The 18,195-nt window shown below is 46.7% G+C and overlaps 1 long non-coding RNA gene across 1 annotated transcript; it reads right to left on the bottom strand.

Annotated features, from left to right (window-relative positions):
* Positions 1-6,899: 6,899 nt before the first annotated feature.
* Positions 6,900-17,858, bottom strand: LOC135320597 (uncharacterized). The gene is made up of 4 exons (XR_010379802.1): positions 17,079-17,858; positions 13,799-14,028; positions 7,069-7,212; positions 6,900-6,964 (listed from the first exon to the last, which is right to left on the bottom strand). It is a non-coding gene; the product is annotated as an uncharacterized LOC135320597 (long non-coding RNA).
* Positions 17,859-18,195: the final 337 nt, after the last annotated feature.

Here is an 18,195-nt window from a genome sequence, read left to right as displayed (position 1 = left end):
AGGGCTGGGGGGGGGAGTGACAGGAGACACAATGAGGGAGTAACCTGAGAATATTCCCCATGCAAGCAGCTCAGCCAATTCTCCTCCCTCATCCTGTATTTTAGAGCCATTTTTGATAGGTTTTCTATTTCAAGTAACAGTACTTAGTTACACATCTGATCATCTGCATCAGATCACCTTACCTCCAAGCCACAGAAAGTCATTCACTGACTGGAGCAGCTCCAAGACATAAAGGTGATGGACCAGGGAGTCCTGCAGCATCCCGGCCTGCAGGCACAAGCCCCCACATGTTCCATGGTGATGTCCGGAAAGTAAAATGCATGGAAATATCTCACTGCTTGTGCACGATATCTGCTCCCAAATTGCCCCAAAATCATGCTGGCAAAGCACTACTGAGCCCTCTCACTACAAAAAAAAAAAAAAAAAAAAAAAAAAGAGAGACAGAGAACAGAAAAGAAAAGAATAAAGCTAAGAAGGCAAATTTAGGGTCTTCCATTCAAAACCAGCAACCATCACTGCCAGTAACTCAGCTGGAATGGTCCTGACTTCAAAAACCACTGCGCAGTTACATTGCAAACGTGATAGACATATATGTATTCCACGTAGATGATATTACAGTAGGATTTTTCTTTTCGAAATTTCCAGTTGCAACATTAACACAAGAAAGATTATGTTTCAGCTTTAAAAAAATCAATTATTTTCCACTTTCTTAATTTTGAACCTATTATTATTTTATAAAGGGTGCTATGCTGCAAATTATAAACCAACTATTTGGCTTCTGCCAACAAGACCTTTATGACTTCACTATTTCAGAGCAAGATTTAATGTTGCTTTGAGAAGTGGGTCCTGGGGCGCTCACTAACAGCTCTTTAAATACTGACAAGAATGTGCTATTTAAGTAATGCAAAGGCTCTAACTCTACATTAACTCAGAAACCAAAGAAACTACACCAAAGCCTTATTTTATCATTTTTAAATTTTGCTATTCTTTTGAATATTAAATTTCTTAAAAGATAAGATTTTTTTTGAGAAACACAGCAGCTGTATTAAATTTCCTCTCACCAAGAAAGCAATCTTTATCAAGAATAAATACCCCTATAGAAATCCAAAAGACGGGACGTTTCTAGCTAAGTGAACATGCAGATCTCAACACAAGACTAAATCCTATCAGATCTCACTCGAACGAGCTCAACAATGTCCTGTGTTACCCTGAAACTTAGCTCTCCTCTTCCAAATGTTGGCTGAGCTAAGATCATCACACAATGCAGGGAAGAAGAGAAAAGTCCACCTGGTTGCATCCGTTTCCTTCCAGCCAAAAGGTGCCGCTAGGGGGTCCCCGTTAATAAGCTCTCCCCATGAGGAAATCCGGCATTCACACTGCCCCTGCCGTCCCCAAGCAACCCCGACGCCCCTCTCCCACTGGTGGCCCCCCAGCCTGTCAATGGTCTTCTAATGACCCTCCCAGTTGGTGGCACTCTCCCCCTCTTCCCTGCTTCACACACACACACACAAACACACACACACACACACACACACACACACACACACACACACACACACGGAACCAGGACAGCCTTCCCAAAGCACAAATTTGATTACATCACCCCCACTTCAAACCCTTCAGAGGCTCCCTGGTAGAGTTCTAGCCCCACCCCCGACGCTGCTCGCCCAGCCTCACCTCAGTACCAAGGTCCCCAGTGACCTCAGGCGCCCCCTGACCTGCTGCTACTTCCCACTTGCCTCCAAGCCCATTTTGACTGTTTGTCAAGGGAGACTTCCTTCCCTCGAACCTCTACACTTTGGGTTAGGTGCCCCTGCTGTGTTCCTAGAACATTCTACGCTAAGACAACTTCTGACAATGCTAAACTCTCAAGAAGCAATACATTTTGCTTATTACTGTGAGTCCACCCTCTCTCCCCTGGACACTCAGAATTGCATGTGTTATGAATAAATGAATGAAGGGGTGGGTCTCAAAGGGACGGGCAGAGCTGCTCTCGCCCACCCCGACCACTTCTTTCTGTAGAACATCAGAAGCAAAACCAGGAGTACCTCTCCTGAGGGTCACTTTCTGCTGACACACTTCACTGCCTCTTCTGTGTCAGTTCTAGTAAAAAACCAAGCTCCTCCTAAGCCCTCCATCCCTAGGCCCACTCCAGTGTCCTCCCAAGCAGGGGCACCCTCCACCCTGGACCACACAGTGCACTCTCCCCGAGTCCCCACCCCACAAGCCTCCAGGCCTCTACCCGGGCTGCTCCTGCAACCTGAGTCACCCTCTTGATTCCTTCTCCTGGCTGACTCTTACTCTGTCCTCATAACTGAATGTAGAGCACATTTCTTCAAGGAAGCCCTCTCTGATGATGTCCTTTAGCTCTTGGCTGGGCTCCCTCTACAGCAGGACTGCTTGGCGACCAACCGGTGTTTGTCCACCTGCTCCTCTGAGACCATGACCTCTTGGAGGCCACGTGGGAAAAAGGAGTGAGACGATAAGAGGGGTGGGAAGAGCAAAAAGCAAAATCACAGCCCAAGTCCCAGATTCAAGGATTCTGTCTCAGAAGAAAAGAATAAAATGTTTAATACGTATGTCATTTGGCTATGATTTTTGTGGCTCATGGAAAGCAAGAGGTTGGTGTTCTAGTCTAAAATCCAAGTTACATGCAAAGAAATGTACATATTCATATCCAAAGGAAACCAGAGCTGCTCAACAACAGTTTGCAGTTAAAATCAAAGGAAATTTGATAAAGGCAATCTCTCTCTCTCTCTCTCTTTGTTTTTTTTTTTTTTTTTTGTATCATATAGTTGTAGAAGTATTTGTATAACTAAGTGATGGCTACAGCCTATGATTCTGCACTGGAGTGTTTGGGGCAGAGGAAGCCCAGATTACATGCACTGTGTAAATGCAATCACACCAACACACTGACAGGTGCCCTACTGGCTGAGCTGAAGTTCCAAAGCAGACAACCTTATGATGCAAGACAGCTCTCATTAGAAAGTAAGGAATGCAATGTTCTGTACTCAATTACATACGTTATATGGGCCATTAAGCGATAGTGCATCTTGTCTAATGAAACCCCAAAATAAATTGTTAACGTCGATTTTCTCCATCTGACCCTTATATGCTAACTTTGGATATCAAACCCTCACTCCATACAGAAAGCTCAGACCTACGCTGCAGCAGGTTACATCCCGTGGAAGAAAGCCTATCAAGGAAGAACTGGAGAGTTTCCCTTCAGAAGCTGCTAAGTCTGGTTTTGCACCTGTACGTCATTTGCAACCACGTCATCGTCAAAAGAGTAAGACCTTACCTCTGTGGGGCGAAAAGCACTGCGGTGCTTCTGAACCATTAAAGAACACTGAGCTTTGGGAAAGAGTCCTGAGGCACTTAAATCGTACTTTTTGTGAAAGGCTCCAATACTGACCCAATTCACCAATCCAGGTACAACAGGGAGGTACCGGAATTAGTAGAGAGAACATGCCCTTGAAGTCTGACAAGGCCCTGCTTGAATCCTGCTACAGCATTTACTAGCCGCGAAATGGACCAATTCCTTAACCCCTCTGAGAAGGCTTCCCAATCTGCAAAAGTGGGCTGCCACCGCCCACCTGGGAGGCACGGATGTGAATGCAACACGCAAGTAGTGAGGCCGACTGCTACCTGACACGAGACCTGGCTAGTTTCCCTCTGCTGCCCTTCTCCCCCTTTAAACTTGCCCTGTTCCCACTGGTAAGGGTCAAGCCCCGGACCAGAATGCCCGATTCTTCTGTGTATCCCCGGATACATGTCTTACCCTTAGGAGGCCAGAAAAAGAACTATCTCCTCCAACGTCACTATCAATGTTCTTAAGAGTCTGGGTTTTTTAAACTCTATTTTGCAGGGAGACTATTCCAGAACTGTCCAACCACCATTCTCCACTTTGGCTCCTTCTCACCTCAAATCTTCTGACTGCTGGCCTTTTGTTCGTGGGAAAGAGAGTCCGCTAGGTGGAGACTCCCTAGGCCTCTGTCCCTCCCTCACAGGTGAGTGTGACTACCTTCTCAACACTCCTCACTCCGACTCCATCTTCCGAGGAGGTTCCCATCCTGGAACATGCAGCCTCTGCATCATCCCCAGACGCGCACGCGTGGCCACAACCCTCCATTCAGATTTCTTCCTGGGTGGCCCTGCCCACCCCCAAGACCCTTAAGGATAAATGCCATTGCTCTGAAAATCCCAAACGCCACTGAGTGACACGCCAAAGCTGCATGGTCTGGGCTTTCCTCCAACACAGGCACAGCCCTGACCCGCCTCAGCCTCAGTCTGCACCTCTCGAGATGAGCTCATCCACCTGCACGGCTGTGAACACCAGCTAAGAATGACGACTCCCAACGTGTATCTCTAGTCCGGCTCCTTCACTTGAGCCCCGGGGCCATAGAACCGAGTGCCTCTTTGAAGTCCTAACTTGGATGACAAATGGAATCTTAAAAATGCCTCATGTCCACCATTTACTCTAGAGTTCGATTCCTGGCAGGTACCTCCCAGGCTCCCGATTTTAGTAACAGACCCAGAACCCACCTAGGTGTTTGAGGTCACATTCAATTTCCCCTGTTCCTCCCCCCGGCCCTGCCCTGGAATCAGTCTTGTCATTTCTATTGCTTAGCCAGTCTCAAGTCTGGTTCTGCAAGGACCACGGATGGAACCCCACAAGCTGACAGCAAGGTGCAGTGCATCACAGTCCTCCGAAGAGAGCTCCCTGGAGGGGGAGGCATCTCCTGCCTCTGGTCACCTCAGAAGGCACTGGATTCTCACAAAGGAGGCCCAGGAGAAGGGACTCAAGGTTCTCTTGTGGTCTGAACTTTGAAGGTCCCGAAGTTTGGGGGAGTTCCTAGTTAGCAGACACACCTGCCAGTGAGCAGATGAGGATGGGGGAACCCAGGCAAGGCTGTTCTCACTCCGACCCCTGGGCTATCGGGAGCCACGGGAAAGGCCTGTGTTCAGGGCACAGCCCAGCCTTCACAGATCCCAGCCTGCATTTGCCAACCCAGAGAGCCTAGACTCCTACTTGCGATTCTTGTGATCTGTTCCCCCCCAGAATGTGATGGGCTCTTTCAGAACGTCTGGCCTGTCTCAAGCGAGACCAAGTCAGTGAAGGATGAAGTGTCCACAATTGGACCAGGGCATGAAAGGAGAAACAAAGTCTCATGGCCAGCATGACGGTGGTGGCCAAACCCTTCCCCCGGGTGAGATGAACCAGGGTGTGGGTGAGATTGCAAGGTCACTTCACAGCTGAATAGGGTGTTGGAGACTCACTACCGCAAACTAACGACACGGCCGTCAGTGGTGGACGTCAGCTGCAACAGACACGGAGTCAGCTATTTACTGCCATCATGGGTTAATAGTAAAGGCTGGTGCAGGGAGGACTGCATGGCTGCTGGAGCAAACCACAGACCCGGCTCTGAATGCCCACTGGCTGGAGCAGAGAGGAAGCTACAGTCCCCTTTAGCGGTCCCTGTGTCCACCAGATCCAAGTGAGCCAGCTACTTAGGAGAAGGCCATGTTGTTCTGATACTCAGAAAAACCAGCCTCGTAAAGGGAAAATTAGAGTGGCATGGAGTTTAGACCCGCTCCTGCCTCTCTATGAAGGCAAAGTTAAGTAAATGGCACCGGGAAGGTGAATGAAAAAACAAAAAACAAAAAACCGGTGACTGCTTCTTCCAACAGCATCCCCTGCAGCTGCTCACCCCCGAGACTGCCACTTTCTCACCAGTGACCGCCGGCCAGGAAGCTCCGTCACGCACGTCACACAGCGACAGCCCTGAGCCGCGTGCCAAGCACGTTTGTCTAAAAGCCAGAATCAAGGAAGATGCTGCAGATTTTGACATTCCAAGTTTAAATACTCCTTGAAAAAAATCCCTCAGCAGCCGCCTAAATCAATTCACATCTCACTTCTTCAAAACAATCAAACAAATTTAATAAGGGCGCATTTGTCACCAAACATAAGGAGGACCAAACTGGTTCCTCAAAGCAAGGATTTTAACAGGTATCAAACACCAGTGGGTGATGTGCTAACAAAGCAAAAATTCCAAAAATCTAGAAAATAAAAAAATGACTAGGATAATATATGGATCAAGGCAACTATTAAGTTTTTGCTTTTTAACGCTATGGGGACAGCACGGAGGACAATCTCGCTATTTCCAATGCAGGGTGTGCACAGTCCACTTTTCAGACGCAACAACATGCTCACAGGGCGGTACAAGATAGAAAGGGAAATAGAAAAAGGAAAAGAGGAACAGCGAAAATTAGAAACACATGAGAACAAAAATAACTGAGAGCAATTACAAGAATTTACGTGAGTTTGGTGAGGACAGGGACGAGGGGACGGTGAGACCCACCTTCACCTATTGTTCCAGGGAAGGCAGGGGCCTGAAGCGAGCGGCGCTGCCGGGGGACCCCAACGTGGTCAGCGCCCCAAACCTAAACTTCACCTAGATGCGTGTAAACAACTTTTGAGCTACAAAATGTGGTCGCATTTCAAGCTGGACAATTTTACTCACTCCCACCAAGAGTAACAGGAGAGAATTAGGCTCTGTTCCTGCACGAAAGCATTGTTTAAAAAAGTAATGACTGTGGAATAGTAAAAGCAACAATGGAGTAAAAGTGACTGGAGGAGAGCGTACTTGACCCGAGCTCACTGGCCGCGTTATCTCACTGACGTTCAGATGCTGGCTGAGCCCTTACGGTACCAAAACAGACAGACCCACCAGGAGGGAGGTTTAATGCACTGCTGTATTTTGATGCCGGGAGCCATGCCTTGTACACAAGGTTCTGGGTAAACAATGGTGACAGTGTCAACCACTATGGGCTAAGCACACAACCAGCTACTCCGCCAAATACCAAGGACAGACTTCAAAAGGCAAAAACAAGCTGGCATTCTCTGGTGGGTCTGCAGACTCAGAGCCAAGCAGTTGCTGAGCAAACATGTCACCAGTGCCTCCTGTGACAAAAGAAGAGGCACTGGTCCGGGGGCTGGGGCAGGGCTCCAGGCTTCCAGTGCTCACCCACCATTTTGTCCAGGGGGAGATGTTGGTCCCTGCTTACGTTGCACCGATGTACCGACATTGACTGACGCCTGGGGACTCAGCAGGAGGTGACAGGTGACGGGAATTGAGCCAGCCTGGGAGTGGCACGGTGCTGGCATCTGTGTCCTCAGCTTTGCCCAGGCCAATACATCTGCCAGCTCATCTACAAGAAGCAGAAGGGGAGAAAGCAGTGTAGATCACGGGGCCCTGTGAGGACAAGTCCTGGTCATGGCCACGACATGCCTCGCCCCTTCCTTAAGATATAGAGGTATGTCCGGGGAGGAAGTGAAAATTCATCCAGAGCCCGCCAGGCACCACAAGCAGGTGGGACTCGGGTCCCCTGTGCCTGTCACTCACAGGACTGGTCTGGACTTTCTTTTTATCAATTCTCTGGCATCTTCTCCTCTAACTTACCAAAAACCAGAAAGTAGAATCTGATTTTAGACTCACAGAGAATCGCAGAAAACCTCCTCCACATCAGGCCCGGCAGCACGTGCCAGGCCCTCCGACCGTCACCTGTGGGACTGCCATGAGCCCTCTCCAGACTCAAGGCCCGAGGCCGTAGGTCGGGGGGGCACAGATTCCCACACTCTCCCCAGCAAAGGGGGACCACCTCTTGGCAAAGGCATCTCACCTTCTTCTACCCAAGGGACATCTCGATAGATACACAGGGAAACAGAGCAGAATGTGGGGGGGTAGGCAGCCCAGAAGAGCTCGTCTGCACTTCCAAGGCAAAGTGGGTCCGTTGACCTAATCACAGGGACAAAGTGAGGACGAATCTTTCCCTGCTGTGCCCCATGCTCCGTGACACGCCTTTCCCTGCGTAAGGAGCTCATTTGGAAGCCCCTGGCAGTGTTTCTGTTGTCCTAAATTGGCATGGTGGTTGTCAGGCAGGGAGAGAGGGCCTGAGCCGTGCAGGTGCTGGACCTGGGAGGCAGGAGATACTGGCTCCACTCCCAGCTCAACCAGCACCTCATTCTGCGTCTCAGGATTCAGCATGACATCTATAAGCAAAGGAATGAGACTGTCCCAGGACATGCTGTCCAACAGGAATGAAATGACAGCCATGTAAAGAAAGTTTCCCAGTTGCCACATTTAAAAATGTAACCCCCCCAAAAAAAACCCTAGAAACTGATTTTAAGAACATATCTTACTTATTCTACAGTATGTAAAATACTATCATTTTGACATGTAATCAATAAAGAAAGAAACAACATAGTTTACATTCTTTTTACTAGACAAGTCTCAGCGTCTGATGTGCATTTGACCTACAGCACATCTCAGCTCAGAGCAGCCTCCTCCCCAGCTCTCCTAGCATCAGTGGCTTTGGCTACTCTATTGGACAGCAACTCCAGGGGTCACACCAGGAGAATTGGCTGAAAAGCGGGAGTAAGTGTCCATAATAACCCTAAAAGAATCTCTCTGAAACAAATGCGGATTCACTTTTAAACGTCTGAAAACCGGCGGGATTCACCTCCCTCACGCCTTGGCTACAAGACAGCCCTCCTCCTTGCTGATCCCTTTCTGGATGTAGGGAAGCAACCCTTCATATAGCCAGGGTGGCCGGGCATCCAGGTAGACTTTCCTGCTCTCTGTGTCCAATCCCACAAAGTCCTCCTTCTCAAACAGGATGTAGAGAAGGAGGATCTTATCCCCAGTCTTGTCGGATGCACAGTCCAGCCACTTGGACTTGAGCATGATGAAGAGAGACTCAGTGAAGTCCTCGATCCTCTTCTCCACCACCCTGCAGTCCTCGTAAATTGAAGGCCACGTCGGTGCGTGGCTGCTCGGGCACCTCCCCATGCAGCACAAAGACAAAGAGCCGAGAGTCATAGAGCGTGGTGCCATACAGCTCCTCTGCACGTGGAGCTTCTCTAAGGTCTTGGCCAAGAGGCAGTCGGTAATGATGACAAGGCCCACGACCTTGCGGTGGGTCTGGAAGTCTCTCCACCCATTCTCGGGCGCATAGTGGTGACTGTAGTGGATACAGAGTGCCCACTGCGAGCCGCAAGGGATGATCTGCCTCACCAAGGAGATTCGCTTATAGATGCAAAAGAAATTCTCCTCTGAGATGATCCCCACGGGTTGGACCACCACGGGGAGAGTCTGGTGGTCCTAAGCACACTGCACGTAGTCAGGGATGTTCATGTTGCAGGCCCTGACGAGAGGGAAGAGGAGACCGAGGTACATACTGTGCTGCGGGCTGCGGGCCTCACTGGGTTGCGGTGACCTGGTGTGTACCAGTCAGAAGGCAGGGGAAGCCCAAGCAAAGCCGTGGGTACAGTTTGTCCTCAGCGTCTGCACATGGCTACCGCAGCTCGGATCACATTACGCAGCTTTTGGTCTAGGCTTCCGCCCTCTGCAGAAAAGGGTCATTTCTTGTTTTCTGTTTCCAAGCACCTAGCCAGGCCCTGATGCAAAGTCAATGCTCAAAACTGCTGAATAAAGGAATGAATAAAGGAACTGCTTCCACACCCCTCAGCAGGATATAATGCAAAGAAACACAGTAGGATCAAAAGACCTGGATTTCAACTCCAATTTATTTGAACTCCTAAGCTGCAGAATACTTGATAAGAAAACTTGCTTTGGGGAGGAGAGTACAGTTCAGTGGTAGAACACATGCTTAGCATGTATGAGGTCCTGGGTTGAATCCTCAGTACATCATTTTAAAAAAAATGAAACAAATAAATTAACCTATTTACACCCCTCAAAAAATATTTTTTGAATTCTAAATTCAAGAAAAAATAAACACCTTGCAATTGACACAACGTTGTAAACATGAGTATACTTCAATTAAAAAAAAATCCTTGCCTTACAAGAATATATCTGGATTATGGAACTTTACAAATGTAAAATGCCTAGGTTACCACCTGCATAAAAAGAAGGAAATGTACAAATTTACTATCCCTCATTTATCAGCTATATTTCCTTTGGGGGGTTTATAACCTCTCAGAGCTAATTTTCTCAGATTAAAAAAAGAAGGAAACATTACCGGATTCTCCATAGTGCTGAAGAATCAGATAAACCTATGATAACATCTGACCCACAGAGTTTACTCAATAAATGCTTGTTGAATGAATGAATAAACAAGCAAAGTGAATGCTGCTCCCTGCCACAGAGCATCATGTTGGTACTGCCTGGAAATTCCAAGCCCACGTTTCACCCGACTCTACACTAACCATGGGTGACCTGGGCAGGCCTGTGTTCTCCTCTTAACCCCAGTTTAATCATGAATAGAAATGAGGGCAATAACACAAACCTCAAAGGGTTAGAGAGTCATTACTGAATTGTATCCCAACTTTGCAAGATGGAACCTTTAAAGAAATTTGGGCAAAAAGTCCGTAGGCCCTCTCCATATTATCTCTTACAACTACATGGGAATCTACATTATCTCAAAATTAAAAAGTCTAATTTATTAAAGAGGCTATTGAGGTTAAACGTGCTCACTGTCTCAAATAAGGAACACACAGTACAAATAGGTCAATGCCCAGCCCATGAGATACACTCAGTAAACATTCCCACTGAGCCCACTGGTCCCTCCAACTTCGGAGCACGATGATGTGTCCTCATGGCCAGAGGCCCCTGCACCTGAAACTAACAAAGCTAATGGTCCCCACTTTCAAGAACCCCTGCCACCACCGTAGGACTAATTTTGTACTTGTAATTTTTTTCTTTATATTAAATAGAAAAACGTAATTGCATAGCCTTCAGGCCACCAAAAGCTGACTACAGAGATCATGATGGCAGCCCTTCTTCGTGAAACAATAAAATGAAAAGCCATTTCCACAAGATCTCTGTGTAAATCTACTAGGGAACTTCATCCTGGACTGAGAGGAAGAGGACTGGGGAGGAGGGGGCAATCTGCGGCACACAGACCCATGGGCCACCTGTCCCACGATGGAGTTTAGACCCAACACTCACCCTCAAGGAACTTCAGAATAGACACAAGACAGAGTGCTGTGGACAAGATTTTTTTTTTTTTTAAAGAAATCCCTTATTCCCTCGCAGGATTTGTTTCTACTGAGAAACAAATTTCTTATGTGTATAATGTTTCACAAAACACTTAAATTATTATCACCCCAACTTGACGCATTAAGAAACTGAGGGAGAGAAGTTTATCACATTGTGCAAGATTAGAGAGAGGCAAAAAAAAAAAAAAAGATAGAGAGAGGCCACGTCGGACACCGTATTTAAACCCAAGCCCCTGTTCCAGTGCTCACACTAGAAAGTGGGATATACTGCCCCTTTCCAGCCCTCTCCCTGCAATAAATCTCTGAAGACTCTTTTGTGTGCCACCTGGAATCACAATCACTTCAATTTTCCACAAAGAGCTATGTCACATTTTGGATGTGTCAAAATCTATATGTTGAATTGGAGGAGAGATTTGTATTTTCTGTTTCTCAAAGGAAACATGGCTTAAAAGAAACTGAAAAGCACTTTTCTAGTCTAAGTCTTCATTGTGCAGAGAAGGAAACGGAGGCTCAGAAGAGATGAGGAAAAGGCCTTATTAACAAATATTGCCTCAGCGCAGCACCAAGCCAGCCTTGGGCACTTCTGGGGGAGGATCTGGAAGGCCCAGGAGAATGAGTCTTAGAAAACGGAAAGAGAAGAAGCATACAAGGCCCCGTCTCTACACCATCATAACATGAAGTTCCACCAAATTACCCAGTATGTGTGCAGCCAACATTAATGTGGGATAAACAGGTTATAGAAACCTGGAAGTCTCAACCATAGTGGAAATTCCAACATTTACTTTGTTTTTTTTCCCAGTTCAAGCATCAGCTCAGTGGGCACTCTGTACCAAGCACTACACGAGGCCTGGGGTTCTCCCAAATACACAACTCTTATATCACGTGAGCAAACCACACACAGGCCCACCAGAAGGAAAATGCCCACAGATAAGGTGGAATTACTGAAACTGAAAGCAGCCAACCAGCATATATTACTAGCAAAAACGGTGCTGCTAGAAATAGACTCATGGACATAGAAAGCAAACTGTGGTTAGCAGGCAGGAAAAGGGGGATTAACAGATACACGTTAATAAATATAAAATAAATGACAAGGACCTACTATATAGCACAGGGAACTATATTCAATTTCTTGTAATGAGTTGTACTAAAAACAAACTAAAAGATATATAGATACATATGCATATGTTTATAACTGAATCTCTGCTGTACATCTGAAACTAACATTCTAAATTGTCTACACTTCAATAAAAATAATTTTAAAAAATAAGTAAAAATAAAAGCAACGCCATTTAGAAAAAATAAAAGAATACTCTGATCCCCTTAGCTGTAGGTGCTGGAGAATTCTGGTTACAAACACCAAGTCCACTGGATCACTCCAGAACTGGCTGTCACTCTTTCTGACCATCAGAGAGTCACTTGGCTTCATTGAGTTTATTTTCTCTTCTGTGAAAGGCTTCAGTTTGCAACTAACGATGTATAGAATCTCATCATTCACAAACCCAACAATTAATGAGGACTTCCCATGGGCCAGGCTCTGGAAATATGAAAATATAGGGTCCGAGATATATTCATGGGTAGAAGAAATTTATGCCATAAAGACATTAATTCTTCTTGCTTTGATAGACTGATTCAATACAATACTGTTTAGATTTCCTACCAGAGTTTTTATGGGTAACAAGATAATTTATGGTCAGGAACAACCAAGAATCTTCTTTAGAACCAGCACTGGGAAGGGGTGGATAGGTCAATCATTTCCACTGGTCTTTCTGAAGTGATGAAAACGTTCTGGAATATTAATGGTTGCACCACTGTGAATATGCTAAAGCTGCTGAATTGTAGCATTTAAGTGGGTGGACTTCATGGTGTGTGAACAATATCACAATAAAGACGTTAAATGAATAAATATTTCTTGACAATTATTTTTCCCTCTATACAACTAGTCTGCCCCACAATTTAAGAAGAACCAAAAAACCAAAACAAACCAAATTTTGCCAGGAGCTCTTTAGGACTGCAATGTCCCTGAGTCTCCAACGCCTCTGGTGGTGCTGTTCCTGTTAACACACCCTAGCTGGGCTGGTCTAGTTAGGGACTGTAGCTATCTTTTTAAGATCGACGGTCACACGTTTCACCCTGGGAGAGGGAAAGATGGAGGATGTCACAGCCTCATGCCTTCAGCTCATTTTTAACTGAACCAAGCCTTGCTTTCAACACTGTAATCCCTATCACTATAAAAACAGTGACATCATCAAGCACCGCCATCATAACACGTGAAAGTGTTCAAGGTACTTACCTGGGGCAGAAACACTGAGGGAGGAGACGGAAACTCCCTCAGGACTGACGCTCCCTTTTCCCGACTCCACCATTAGAAGCTGGGGTTCACAGCCGGAGGCTCTCAGCCCGGGGAGGAGCGCCCACAACACTGAGCTGGCCCCCAGGGAGAGGGGAAGGGAGACGAGGGCAGCCCCGGGGTCTCGGGGCAGGGAAAGCCGGGGGGGGGACGCGGGCAGTAGCCCCGCTCGGAGGCCAGCCCCAGCCCCAGCAGCCCGCCCCCATCCGTGTCCGCAGACCCCGCCCGCCCGGGACACAGCCCTCCCAGGGGCAGGGACGGGCCGGCGGCCGAGGAGAGGCAGCCCGGGAGGAGAGGACTCGCGGGCGGGAGAGGGGAAAGGGACTCCAGCCGCGGACTCAGGGGAGCCCGGCTGGGGCGAGAGGCGGCAGGTGCACACCTGGCCCTGGACAGCTGTGGCCGTGGCGCCGGGGCAGGAGCAAAAGTCCTACCAGGCGAAAGAGCTGAGCAGAATTTGGGGCCGATCCCATGCTCTGAGCTGGAGCTTCCAACCCTCGTTCCAGCTGGCACCGACTGCGCATGCGCAGGAGGGCCAGCGATCCTCTCTGGGTTCTGCGAGAGAAGGTGGGGAAGCGAGGGACGGAGAAGATGGGAGGAGGAGGGGGAAGGGGAAAAGTGGGGGGAGAGACATGGACAGGAGGAGCAGAGAGAAGGCAGGGATCTGGAGGTTGGAGGAGTGTAGCAGAGATGGAGAGAAATAGTTTTAACGATGGGGGCATCCTGAAGGAGGCAGCAGTTCTGCCTCTGCACACTTCTCTAACCCTTCAAGGCCCGCAGCTCATATTTTACCTCCCTGGTCCAGCCCTCCACCCAAGGCCTCTGCAGGACCCCTACGGGGATCACACCCGTTGCCCCAAAGTGGAGCTGGGTTTCCTTTTGCTCTGGGAACCAAGCACCCGCAGGTGTTGTTGCTCAGAACTACCTTGTAAAGTGTACCTATTCCCCTTTTACACGCTGGGACACAGGCAGGCAAGATCTCTGCTTTACCTCCACTGTCCCAGGTGTTGTACTGGCGGGGAGCGGGAGGTACAAGGTCAGATCCCAAAAGGAGCATACTGCCTGAGTTTTGGTGCATAGTCCCCATCCTTCCTGAGTAAACCACACCCCACCCTCGGGGAACCATCAAGGGCACACAGCATGTCCCTGGGTGTGGGATAGCTGCCCTCAATTCCAGTGCCCAGCTTGCTAGGAAGATAGGAGTGTTACTGAGTCTAAATTCATTCTCCTTAGTGCAGGACAGGCCAGTAAGTTGGGAGACCAGGTGTTGGGGCATGGAATAGCAACTTTATGTAGACCTAGATGGCAAACTAATGTCCTGGAAAATCATCTCCCCAAGTCAGAATTCAGGCTCCTTTCCTACGAGCTTGGTTTTTGCAATCTTCTTGATATAGGAATTCTTTGTTGTTAGAATCCTTTGTTCTTGCAGCTATCTGCCTGGGTCAGATCCCTGTAAACCACCAACAAAACAAACGTTATTTTCTATTATGTAAATTCTTATCTTTATATGAATGGAAAAGTGTTAAATATCCTTAAAGGTCAGAGCCTTCAAAATAGGCTCTCCTGTATATTTTAGGCTCTAGGCAACATTGTTTTACAAGCAAGATGAAGCCTAGGAGACAGAGCACAGGGTTAAAGTCAAAGGAACAGATCTATTATGGAGTCAGATTTGTTCTTTTCTATTACCAGGGCAGAAGACACTTGAGGATTTAAATCCCTTTAAGTTAAAAATAAGTAATACTTTAAAGGAATTTACATACATAGGTCGGAATGTGCATAGCATATCTGCAAAACACACAAAGGATTGTAAACAGTGGCATCTCCAGGGAGGGCTGAAAGAAGAGAGGATGAGGGAAAACTTCTTTCACTTGTGTAATTTTGTGCTCTGTTTGAATTTATTTAACCACATGCATGTATTTCTTTTTCAGTTAAAAAATGTGTAATGGAGCAAAGGATTAGCAAGCTCAGCAAATACAGCAGCCATGGAATCACTGAGCTATCAATTTTGATTTAAGCCAGGAAGCAATTATTGACTCTCTCCTATGTGCCCAGTGCTGTTTTAAGACTTCTTTTATTTTTTTTTTATAAAATAATAAAGTGCTATTCCTCACCCCTGCCCATGGCTGGTGGAAAACCAACTGAGTTTTTATTGAGTTGTTTTCCAAGAAGTAGAGATCAGTTATAAACAGAACACATCTTCAGGGCAAAAAAGGCGGAGTGGTTTACCAGCAGGCCAGATAGCTTTGAAGGTTTTTCAAAAGAGGCACACAGAGCCTGAGAGAGAAAGCCTCCAGGACCCTACGAAAAGCTGCCCAAACTGCCTTCTCCATGGCACTACTGAAATAGGAAAGAAAAAATCTGACTCCATATTAGATCTGTTCCTTTGACTTTAACCCTGTGCCCTGTTTCCTAGGCTTAGTCTTGTTGGTTCTGCACCTTTTGAAAAACAATGTTGCCTAGAGCCTGAAATATACAGGAGAACCTATTCTCAAGGCTCTGACTTTGAAGGATATTAACACTTTCTATTCACATAAAGATAACAAGTTACAGAATAGAAAACAACATTTGTTTGTTGGAGGTTTACACGGATGTGACCCAGGTGAAGAGCTGCAAGAACAAAGGATTCTAACAACAAAGAATTCGTACACCAAGTTTGCAACAACCAAGCATTCCCACTTCCCATTTTTAATATAAGAAGAGCCTGAAATCTGACTTGGGGTGATGGTTCCCCAGGACATTATTCTACCATTTCTCAGCTGGCTTTCCAAATTAAAGTCGCTATTTCTTGCCCCAAAACCTGGTCTCCTGATTTATTGGCCTGTAATGCACGAGCAGAACAAGCCTGGACTCGGAAACACAGACATTGAAAGTACCCATTTGGTATATTAAATGACCTGTTTCTTCTCATCTTCCTGACGTTTTATTCTCTTGAACACTCCTGCTATGTTTATGAAAAACCTGTCATGTGGACACATTTCCACCTCTAGCCACTACCCTTCCAGGTAAGAACTGATGCCAAGAAGGCAATGGAAGTTGCTAGAAGGTATTACCTGGACAAAATAGAGCAGAAGTGGGTTCTGGCTGATGTTCAGGAGCAGGCTGGAACACCTGACAAGATGTTATAAGTACGGAGAGACAGCTGGGCACCAAAGGAGAAGCTTCTAAACTTCCATGAGGGACTTGTTGGATAGGAAGGAAAAGTCCCAGACTATAGCTAGGATCCCACCACGAGCTTCCTGGGCGAGTCTGGGCAAGTAATTTAAAATCTCTAGGCCCATGCTGTCCAACATGGGAGCCACCAGCAGCATGCAGTAGTATGAAGTTATTCTGTAGCCAGACAGAATTATAAAAAGACATTTTATTGCAAAGGCCCAGCAGGTATAATATTTAAAAACGTTATTGGTTATCTTGATCTAACGAGTTATTTTTGTATGTGTAGGTTTCTGTGGTTTGTAAGGCCAGTGACTAATGATTCCGTTACAGAGAAGTATTTTGAAATTATAAGTTACTAGACACAGTATCCTCATATCACAGTTGAAAAAACTGATCCACATAAGCAAGATGATCTGACTTATTAGTTATGAGCAGGGGCTCTTGGGCCAGACTGCCTGAGTATAAATTCTCACTCTGCCTCCAGGGGGTTCTGTGTGAATCTTGGACAAATTATTGTTGTTTTTGTTGTCGTTGTTATTATTTGTGCCTCTTTTTCCTTACCTTTTAAGTAGCGAGGAATATGTGGACTCTATCTCCTACTGTGTTGGCAGGATTAAATGAGTAAACGTCTGTGCTGCCCACTTCCCTGGGTTTCAGCATTCTCCAGGCAATCAGTGCCAAACTCAGAGGCATTCTCCACTGTCTTCGTCAGTCTGGGATGCTGTAACAAATTACCGTGGGTCGGGTGGCTTAAACAACCAGCATATTCCTTATGGTTTGGAGGCTGAGACTTTCAAGGTCAATGTATCCTTGAGAGGATTGCCAGCTCGAAGATGGCTGTCTTCCCAATATCTTCATATCCCAGAGAGCAGAGAGAAGCAAGCACTCTGGGGGCTTGTATAAGAACACTAATCCCATTCATGAGGGCTCTACTCTCATGACCTCATTTTATCCTACAAATCACCTCCCAAAGGCCCCACCTCGCAATACCATCACCCTGGGAGATGGGGTTTCGACATACGGATTTTGAGGGGATGCAAACATTCAGTCCACACATCGGCTAAGTATCCCCAACATGCAGTCATCAAACCTGTAGCTAATATCAAAGTAATATTTATATCTCTCTGCCCATTTCCATTCCTACATCCACTATCACTGAAGCCCTGTTACATTTTATTCCTTATTTTTCTTGTAGAGATTTAATTGATTCCTCTAACTCCAATGCTCCCCTCGCTCCAGTCTGCTTAACAGCCCTGCCAGGTAAGTCTTCCTTAAAACACCTTCCCATTTCACCTGGTTGTTTTTTAGGTGTAAATGTCAGAATCCTCTCCACACCCCATCCTATACCTTTAATCCGTTACAATACGGCTAACTATGTTATTTTCCTCTTACCAATGTAAGAAATTTCCATAAGCTTAAGAGCTTAAACCAGCACAGATTTATCAGCTTATGGCTGTGGAGGTCAGAGATCCAACACAGTCCTCACTGTGCTAAATTCAAGGTAGCAGCAGGTTTCCTTCCTTCTAGAGTGTCTAGAAGAGAATGTTTCCTTGTTGTTGTTTTTTTTTTCCAGTTTCCAGAGGTAACCCACCTTCCTTAGCTTGTGCCCCACGACTTCCTCCATTTTCATGGTCAGCAGCCTTTCTGAACATTGCTCTATGGCTACACCTCCCTCTGA

This window comes from Camelus dromedarius, unplaced genomic scaffold (genome assembly GCF_036321535.1).
Source record: "Camelus dromedarius isolate mCamDro1 unplaced genomic scaffold, mCamDro1.pat HAP1_SCAFFOLD_161, whole genome shotgun sequence".
Lineage (NCBI taxonomy): Eukaryota > Metazoa > Chordata > Mammalia > Artiodactyla > Camelidae > Camelus > Camelus dromedarius.
Note: the sequence above shows the minus strand (reverse complement) of the source record. Positions and strands in the feature narration are given on the sequence as shown.